This window comes from Oncorhynchus masou, chromosome 12 (assembly GCF_036934945.1).
Source record: "Oncorhynchus masou masou isolate Uvic2021 chromosome 12, UVic_Omas_1.1, whole genome shotgun sequence".
NCBI classification, from domain to species: Eukaryota; Metazoa; Chordata; class Actinopteri; order Salmoniformes; family Salmonidae; genus Oncorhynchus; species Oncorhynchus masou.
The window spans coordinates 9105548-9115547 of NC_088223.1; positions in this window are offsets into that span (position 1 = coordinate 9105548).

Genomic DNA, 10000 nt, shown 5'->3' on the forward strand with positions numbered 1-10000 from the left:
GTCATAGTGGGATGTTTTATAAGCCTCCGTGTTAGTGTCCCACTCCTTGAAAGCAACAGCTCCAGCCTTTAGCTCAGTGAGGATGTTGCCTGCAATTCATGGCTTCTGGTTGGGGTATGTATTGTATGTACAGTCACTGTCGGGACGACGTTGTTGGTGAACTTATTAATGAAGCCGGTGTGGTGAACTCTTCAATGTTATCGGATGAATCCTGGAACATATTCCAGTCAGTGCTAGCGAAACAGTCATTTAACTTAGCATCCTCTTCATCAGACCACTTCCTTATTGAGCACATCACTTGTACTTCCTTTTCGAGTTTTTGATTGTTGTCACGTTCTGACCTTAGTTCTTTTGTGATGTCTTTGTTTTAGTATGGTCAGGGCGTGCGTTGGTTGGGTTGTCTATGTTCCTTTTTCTATGTGGTGTTTTTGTGTTTGGCCTGGTATGGTTCTCAATCAGAGGCAGGTGTCGTTAGTTGTCTCTGATTGAGAATCATACTCAGGTAGCCTTTTCCCACCTGTGTGGTGTGGGTGATTGTATCCTGCGTTAGTGTTTTCACCATACGGGACAGTTTCGGTTGTTTTGTTTGGACTTTTGTTATTTTGTTCAGCCCGTAAAACGACTGCCATTCATTGCTGCTCCATCTTTACACACATCTCATCTCTGTTTAATGGATAATGGTGCTACTCCATCTTTACACACACATCTTATCTCTGTTTAATGGATAATGGTGCTGCTCCAACTTTACACACACATCTCATCTCTGTTTAATGGATAATGGTGCTGCTCCATCTTTACACACATCTCATCTCTGTTTAATGGTGCTGCTCCATCTTTACACACATTTCATCTCTGTTTAATGGTGCTGCTCCATCTTTAGACACATCTCATCTCTGTTAAATGGTGCTGCTCCATCTTTACACACACATCTCATCTCTGTTTAATGGTGCTGCTCCATCTTTACACACACATCTCATCTCTGTTTAATGGTGCTGCTCCATCTTTACACACACATCTCATTTCTATTTAATGGATAATGGTGCCGCTCCATCGTTACACACATCTCATCTCTGTTAAATGGTGCTGCTCCATCTTTACACACACATCTCATCTCTATTTAATGGATAATGGTGCTGCTCCATCTTTACACACATCTCATCTCTCTTTAATGGTGCTGCTTCATCTTTACACACACACCTCATCTCTATTTAATGGATAATGGTGCTGCTCCATCTTTACACACATCTCATCTCTGTTTAATGGTGCTGCTCCATCTTTACACACACATCTCATCTCTGTTTAATGGATAATGGTGCCGCTCCATCTTTACACACATCTCATTTCTATTTAATGGATAATGGTGATGCTCCATCTTTAAACACATCTTATCTCTGTTTAATGGTGCTGCTCCATCTTTACACACACATCTCATTTCTATTTAATGGATAATGGTGCCGCTCCATCGTTACACACATCTCATCTCTGTTTAATGGTGCTGCTCCATTTTTACACACACATCTCATCTCTGTTTAATGGTGCTGCTCCATCTTTACACACACATCTCATCTCTATTTAATGGATAATGGGGCCGCTCCATCTTTAGACACATCTCATCTCTGTTTAATGGTGCTGCTCCATCTTTACACACACATCTCATCTCTGTTTAATGGTGCTGCTCCATCTTTACACACACATCTCATTTCTATTTAATGGATAATGGTGCCGCTCCATCGTTACACACATCTCATCTCTGTTTAATGGTGCTGCTCCATCTTTACACACACATCTCATCTCTGTTTAATGGTGCTGCTCCATCTTTACACACACATCTCATCTCTGTTTAATGGATAATGGTGCCGCTCCATCTTTACACACACATCTCATCTCTGTTTAAAGGTGCTGCTCCATCTTTACACACACATCTCATCTCTGTTTAATGGTGCTGCTCCATCTTTACACACATCTCATCTCTGTTTAATGGTGCTGCTCCATCTTTACACACACATCTCATCTCTGTTAAATGGTGCTGCTCCATCTTTACACACACATCTCATCTCTGTTTAATGGTGCTGGTCCATCTTTACACACATCTCATCTCTGTTTAATGGTGCTGCTCCATCTTTACACACACATCTCATCTCTGTTTAATGGTGCTGCTCCATCTTTACACACACATCTCATCTCTATTTAATGGATAATGGTGCTGCTCCATCTTTACACACATCTCATCTCTGTTAAATGGTGCTGCTCCATCTTTACACACACATCTCATCTCTATTTAATGGATAATGGTGCTGCTCCATCTTTACACACATCTCATCTTTGTTAAATGGTGCTGCTCCATCTTTACACACACATCTCATCTCTATTTATTGGATAATGGTGCTGCTCCATCTTTACACACATCTCATCTCTATTTAATGGTGCTGCTTCATCTTTACACACACACCTCATCTCTATTTAATGGATAATGGTGCTGCTCCATCTTTAAACACATCTCATCTCTGTTTAATGGTGCTGCTCCATCTTTACACACACATCTCATCTCTTTTTAATGGATAATGGTGCCGCTCCATCTTTACACACATCTCATCTCTATTTAATGGATAATGGTGCCGCTCCATCTTTACACTAATCTCATCTCTGTTTAATGGTGCTGCTCCATCTTTACACACATCTCATCTCTGTTTAATGGTGCTGCTCCATCTTTACACACACATCTCATCTATGTTTAATGGATAATGGTGCTGCTCCATCTTTACACACACATCTCATCTCTGTTTAATGGTGCTGCTCCATCTTTACACACACATCTCATCTCTATTTAATGGTACTGCTCCATCTTTACACACACATTCCATCTCTGTTTAATGGATAATGGTGCTGCTCCATCTTTAAACACATCTCATCTCTGTTTAATGGTGCTGCTCCATCTTTACACACACATCTCATTTCTATTTAATGGATAATGGTGCCGCTCCATCTGTACACACATCTCATCTCTGTTTAATGGTGCTGCTCCATCTTTACACACACATCTCATCTCTGTTTAATGGGTAATGGGGCTGCTCCATCTTTACACACACATCTCATCTATGTTTAATGGATAATGGTGCCGCTCCATCTTTACACACACATCTCATCTCTGTTTAATGGTGCTGCTCCATCTTTACACACATCTCATCTCTATTTAATGGTACTGCTCCATCTTTACACACACATTCCATCTCTGTTTAATGGATAATGGTGCTGCTCCATCTTTAAACACATCTCATCTCTGTTTAATGGTGCTGCTCCATCTTTACACACACATCTCATTTCTATTTAATGGATAATGGTGCCGCTCCATCTTTACACACATCTCATCTCTGTTTAATGGTGCTGCTCCATCTTTACACACACATCTCATTTCTATTTAATGGATAATGGTGCCGCTCCATCTTTACACACATCTCATCTCTGTTTAATGGTGCTGCTCCATCTTTACACACACATCTCATCTCTGTTTAATGGGTAATGGGGCTGCTCCATCTTTACACACACATCTCATTTCTATTTAATGGATAATGGTGCCGCTCCATCTTTACACACATCTCATCTCTGTTTAATGGTGCTGCTCCATCTTTACACACACATCTCATTTCTATTTAATGGATAATGGTGCCGCTCCATCTTTACACACATCTCATCTCTGTTTAATGGTGCTGCTCCATCTTTACACACACATCTCATCTCTGTTTAATGGGTAATGGGGCTGCTCCATCTTTACACACACATCTCATTTCTATTTAATGGATAATGGTGCCGCTCCATCTTTACACACACATCTCATTTCTATTTAATGGATAATGGTGCCGCTCCATCTTTGCACACATCTCATCTCTGTTTAATGGTGCTGCTCCATCTTTACACACACATCTCATCTCTGTTTAATGGTGCTGCTCCATCTTTACACACACATCTCATCTCTGTTTAAAGGATAATGGTGCCGCTCCATCTTTACAAACATCTCATCTCTGTTTAATGGTGCTGCTCCATCTTTACACACACATCTCATCTCTGTTTAATGGATAATGGTGCCGCTCCATCTTTACACACACATCTCATCTCTGTTTAATGGTGCTGCTCCATCTTTACACACATCTCATCTCTGTTTAATGGTGCTGCTCCATCTTTACACACACATCTAATCTCTATTTAATGGTGCTGCTCCATCTTTACACACATCTCATCTCTGTTTAATGGTGCTGCTCCATCTTTACACACACATCTCATCTCTGTTTAATGGTTCTGCTCCATCTTTACACACACATCTCATCTCTGTTTAATGGTGCTGCTCCATCTTTACACACATCTCATCTCTATTTAATGGATAATGGTGCTGCTCCATCTTTACACACACATCTCATCTCTGTTTAATGGTGCTGCTCCATCTTTACATACACATCTCATCTCTGTTTAATGGTGCTGCTTCATCTTTACACACACATCTCATCTCTGTTTAATGGTGCTGCTCCATCTTTACACACATCTCATCTCTGTTTAATGGGTATTGGTGCTTCTACTTGTGTGTGCTATTACGAAATGGCATGATGTTATTTATGTTGTTGTTGTAAACCAGTTTGACACCATGTTATGTTGTGTTTAACGGTTAAGCCAGGCTCTGTTGTTGTAAATCATTTTGTAGTGAGGGCATATGGTAATCTATAGGGGGTAGTGAGGGCATATGGTAGTCTATAGGGGGTAGTGAGGGCATATGGTAGTCTATAGGGGGTAGTGAGGGCATATGGTAGTCTATAAGGGGCAGTGAGGGCATATGGTAGTCTATAGGGGGCAGTGAGGGCATTTGGTAGTCTATACGGGGTAGTAAGGGCATATGGTAGTCTATAGGGGGTAGTGAGGGCATATGGTAGTCTATAGGGGGCTGTGAGGGCCTATGGTAGTCTATAGGGGGTAGAGAGTTCATATTGTAGTCTATAGGAGGTAGAGAGTTCATATTGTATTCTACAGGGGGTAGAGATATACTGTGGTAGTCTATAGGAGGTAGAGAGGTACTGTGGTAGTCTATAGGGGGTACAGTGGTAGTCTATAGGGGGTAGTGAGGGCATATTTTAGACTATAGCAGGTAGAGAGATAATATGGTAGTCTACAGGGGGTAGAGAGGTACAGTGGTAGTCTATAGGGGGTAGAGAGTTCATATTGTAGTCTATATGGGGTAGTGAGGGCATATGGTAGTCTATAGGGGGTAGTGAGGGCATATGGTAGTCTATAGGGGGTAGTGAGCGTATATGGTAGTCTATAGGGGGTAGAGAGTTCATATTGTAGTCTATAGGGGGTAGTGAGGGTATATGGTAGTCTATAGGGGGTAGTGAGGGCATATGGTAGTCTATAGGGGGTAGTGAGGGCATATGGTAGTCTATAGGGGGTAGTGAGGGTATATGGTAGTCTATACGGGGTAGTGAGGGCATATGGTAGTCTATAGGGGGTAGTGAGGGTATATGGTAGTCTATAGGGGGTAGTGAGGGCATATGGTAGTCTATAGGGGGTAGTGAGGGTATATGGTAGTCTATAGGGGGTAGTGAGGGCATATGGTAGTCTATAGGGGGTAGTGAGGGTATATGGTAGTCTATAGGGGTAGTGAGGGCATATGGTAGTCTATAGGGGGCAGTGAGGGCATATGGTAGTCTATAGGGGGTAGTGAGGGCATATGGTGGTCTATAGGGGTAGTGAGGGTATATGGTAGTCTATAGGGGGTAGTGAGGGCATATGGTGGTCTATAGGGGGTAGTGAGGGTATATGGTAGTCTATAGGGGGTAGTGAGGGCATATGGTAGTCTATAGGGGTAGTGAGGGTATATGGTAGTCTATAGGGGGTAGTGAGGGCATATGGTAGTCTATAGGGGGTAGTGAGGGCATATGGTAGTCTATAGGGGGTAGTGAGGGCATATGGTAGTCTATAGGGGGTAGTGAGGGCATATGGTAGTCTATATGGGGTAGTGAGGGCATATGGTAGTCTATAGGGGGCAGTGAGGGCATATGGTAGTCTATAGGGGGTAGTGAGGGCATATGGTAGTCTATAGGGGTAGTGAGGGCATATGGTAGTCTATAGGGGGTAGTGAGGGCATATGGTAGTCTATAGGGGGTAGTGAGGGCATATGGTAGTCTATAGGGGGTAGTGAGGGCATATGGTAGTCTATAGGGGGTAGTGAGGGCATATGGTAGTCTATAGGGGGTAGTGAGGGCATATGGTAGTCTATAGGGGGTAGAGAGGGCATATGGTAGTCTATAGGGGGTAGAGAGGGCATATGGTAGTCTATAGGGGGCAGTGAGGGCATATGGTAGTCTATAGGGGTTAGTGAGGGCACATGGTAGTCTATAGGGGGTAGAGAGGGCATATGGTAGTCTATAGGGGGCAGTGAGGGCATATGGTAGTCTATAGGGGGTAGTGAGGGCATATGGTAGTCTATAGGGGGCAGTGAGGGCATATGGTAGTCTATAGGGGGTAGTGAGGGCATATGGTAGTCTATAGGGGGCAGTGAGGGCATATGGTAGTCTATAGGGGGTAGTGAGGGCATATGGTAGTCTATATGGGGTAGTGAGGGCATATGGTAGTCTATAGGGGGCAGTGAGGGCATATGGTAGTCTATATGGGGTAGTGAGGGCATATGGTAGTCTATAGGGGGTAGAGAGGGCATATGGTAGTCTATATGGGGTAGTGAGGGCATATGGTAGTCTATAGGGGTAGTGAGGGCATATGGTAGTCTATAGGGGGTAGTGAGGGCATATGGTAGTCTATAGGGGGTAGTGAGGGCATATGGTAGTCTATAGGGGGTAGAGAGGGCATATGGTAGTCTATAGGGGGTAGAGAGGGCATATGGTAGTCTATAGGGGGCAGTGAGGGCATATGGTAGTCTATAGGGGTTAGTGAGGGCACATGGTAGTCTATAGGGGGTAGAGAGGGCATATGGTAGTCTATAGGGGGCAGTGAGGGCATATGGTAGTCTATAGGGGTAGTGAGGGCATATGGTAGTCTATAGGGGGCAGTGAGGGCATATGGTAGTCTATAGGGGGTAGTGAGGGCATATGGTAGTCTATAGGGGGCAGTGAGGGCATATGGTAGTCTATAGGGGGTAGTGAGGGCATATGGTAGTCTATATGGGGTAGTGAGGGCATATGGTAGTCTATAGGGGGCAGTGAGGGCATATGGTAGTCTATATGGGGTAGTGAGGGCATATGGTAGTCTATAGGGGGTAGAGAGGGCATATGGTAGTCTATATGGGGTAGTGAGGGCATATGGTAGTCTATAGAGGGCAGTGAGGGCATAAGGTTTCTGTGTGTCCCCAGACTACAGTTAGCCTGTCGTCTATCATGAAGGTTTCTGTGTGTGTATGTCTTTGTGTATCTGTGAACATTTAAAGGGTTTGAATAGTTGTCTGTCTGTCTGTCTGTCTGTCTGTCTGTCTGTCTGTCTGTCTGTCTGTCTGTCTGAATGTCTTTCTGAACATCTTCCTGTGTATCATGTCATTGGTGTGTGCGCGTGTATTTTGTGTTGGTGTGTGTGTATTGTGTGTTGGTGTGTGTGTGTGTGTGCGTATTGTGTGTCGGTGTGTGTGCCTGTGCATCTGCCAAATACAATTGAGATCTAGAACAAGCCAGCGTCCCAAACGGCACACTATTCCCTGCATAGTGTACTACCACCCTATGGGCCCTTGTCAAAAGTATTGTACAAAATAAGGAATTTGGTTCCATTTGGAACATATTCCCCCACTCTCCCCCAGAGAGACTGTGTTAACAGGTAGGCTGTTCCCAGCTCATCCCAGAGAGACTGTGTTAACATATAGGCTGTTCCCAGTTCATCCCAGAGAGACTGTGTTAACAGGTAGGCTGTTCCCAGTTCATCCCAGAGAGACTGTGTTAACATGTAGGCTGTTCCCAGCTCATCCCAGAGAGACTGTGTTAACATGTAGGCTGTTCCCAGTTCATCCCAGAGAGACTGTGTTAACATGTAGGCTGTTCCCAGTTCATCCCAGAGAGACTGTGTTAACATGTAGGCTGTTCCCAGTTCATCCCAGAGAGACTGTGTTAACATGTAGGCTGTTCCCAGTTCATCCCAGAGAGACTGTGTTAACAGGTAGGCTGTTCCCAGTTCATCCCAGAGAGACTGTGTTAATTAACAGGTAGGCTGTTCCCAGTTCATCCCAGAGACACTGTGTTAACATGTAGGCTGTTCCCAGTTCATCCCAGAGAGACTGTGTTAATTAACAGGTAGGCTGTTCCCAGTTCATCCCAGAGAGACTGTGTTAATTAACAGGTAGGCTGTTCCCAGTTCATCCCAGAGAGACTGTGTTAATTAACAGGTAGGCTGTTCCCAGTTCATCCCAGAGAGACTGTGTTAACAGGTAGGCTGTTCCCAGTTCATCCCAGAGAGACTGTGTTAACAGGTAGGCTGTTCCCAGCTCATCCCAGAGAGACTGTGTTAACATATAGGCTGTTCCCAGCTCATCCCAGAGAGACTGTGTTAACATATAGGCTGTTCCCAGTTCATCCCAGAGAGACTGTGTTAACAGGTAGGCTGTTCCCAGTTCATCCCAGAGAGACTGTGTTAACATGTAGGCTGTTCCCAGCTCATCCCAGAGAGACTGTGTTAACATGTAGGCTGTTCCCAGTTCATCCCAGAGAGACTGTGTTAACATGTAGGCTGTTCCCAGTTCATCCCAGAGAGACTGTGTTAACATGTAGGCTGTTCCCAGTTCATCCCAGAGAGACTGTGTTAACAGGTAGGCTGTTCCCAGTTCATCCCAGAGAGACTGTGTTAACATATAGGCTGTTCCCAGTTCATCCCAGAGAGACTGTGTTAACATGTAGGCTGTTCCCAGTTCATCCCAGAGAGACTGTGTTAACATGTAGGCTGTTCCCAGCTCATCCCAGAGAGACTGTGTTAACAGGTAGGCTGTTCCCAGTTCATCCCAGAGAGACTGTGTTAACAGGTAGGCTGTTCCCAGCTCATCCCAGAGAGACTGTGTTAACATATAGGCTGTTCCCAGTTCATCCCAGAGAGACTGTGTTAACAGGTAGGCTGTTCCCAGTTCATCCCAGAGAGACTGTGTTAACATGTAGGCTGTTCCCAGTTCATCCCAGAGAGACTGTGTTAACAGGTAGGCTGTTCCCAGTTCATCCCAGAGAGACTGTGTTAACATGTAGGCTGTTCCCAGTTCATCCCAGAGAGACTGTGTTAATTAACAGGTAGGCTGTTCCCAGTTCATCCCAGAGAGACTGTGTTAACAGGTAGGCTGTTCCCAGTTCATCCCAGAGAGACTGTGTTAACATGTAGGCTGTTCCCAGTTCATCCCAGAGAGACTGTGTTAACAGGTAGGCTGTTCCCAGCTCATCCCAGAGAGACTGTGTTAACATATAGGCTGTTCCCAGCTCATCCCAGAGAGACTGTGTTAACATATAGGCTGTTCCCAGTTCATCCCAGAGAGACTGTGTTAACAGGTAGGCTGTTCCCAGTTCATCCCAGAGAGACTGTGTTAACATGTAGGCTGTTCCCAGCTCATCCCAGAGAGACTGTGTTAACATGTAGGCTGTTCCCAGTTCATCCCAGAGAGACTGTGTTAACATGTAGGCTGTTCCCAGTTCATCCCAGAGAGACTGTGTTAACATGTAGGCTGTTCCCAGTTCATCCCAGAGAGACTGTGTTAACAGGTAGGCTGTTCCCAGTTCATCCCAGAGAGACTGTGTTAACATATAGGCTGTTCCCAGTTCATCCCAGAGAGACTGTGTTAACATGTAGGCTGTTCCCAGTTCATCCCAGAGAGACTGTGTTAACATGTAGGCTGTTCCCAGCTCATCCCAGAGAGACTGTGTTAACATATAGGCTGTTCCCAGTTCATCCCAGAGAGACTGTGTTAACAGGTAGGCTGTTCCCAGTTCATCCCAGAGAGACTGTGTTAACATGTAGGCTGTTCCCAGTTCATCCCAGAGAGACTGTGTTAACAGGT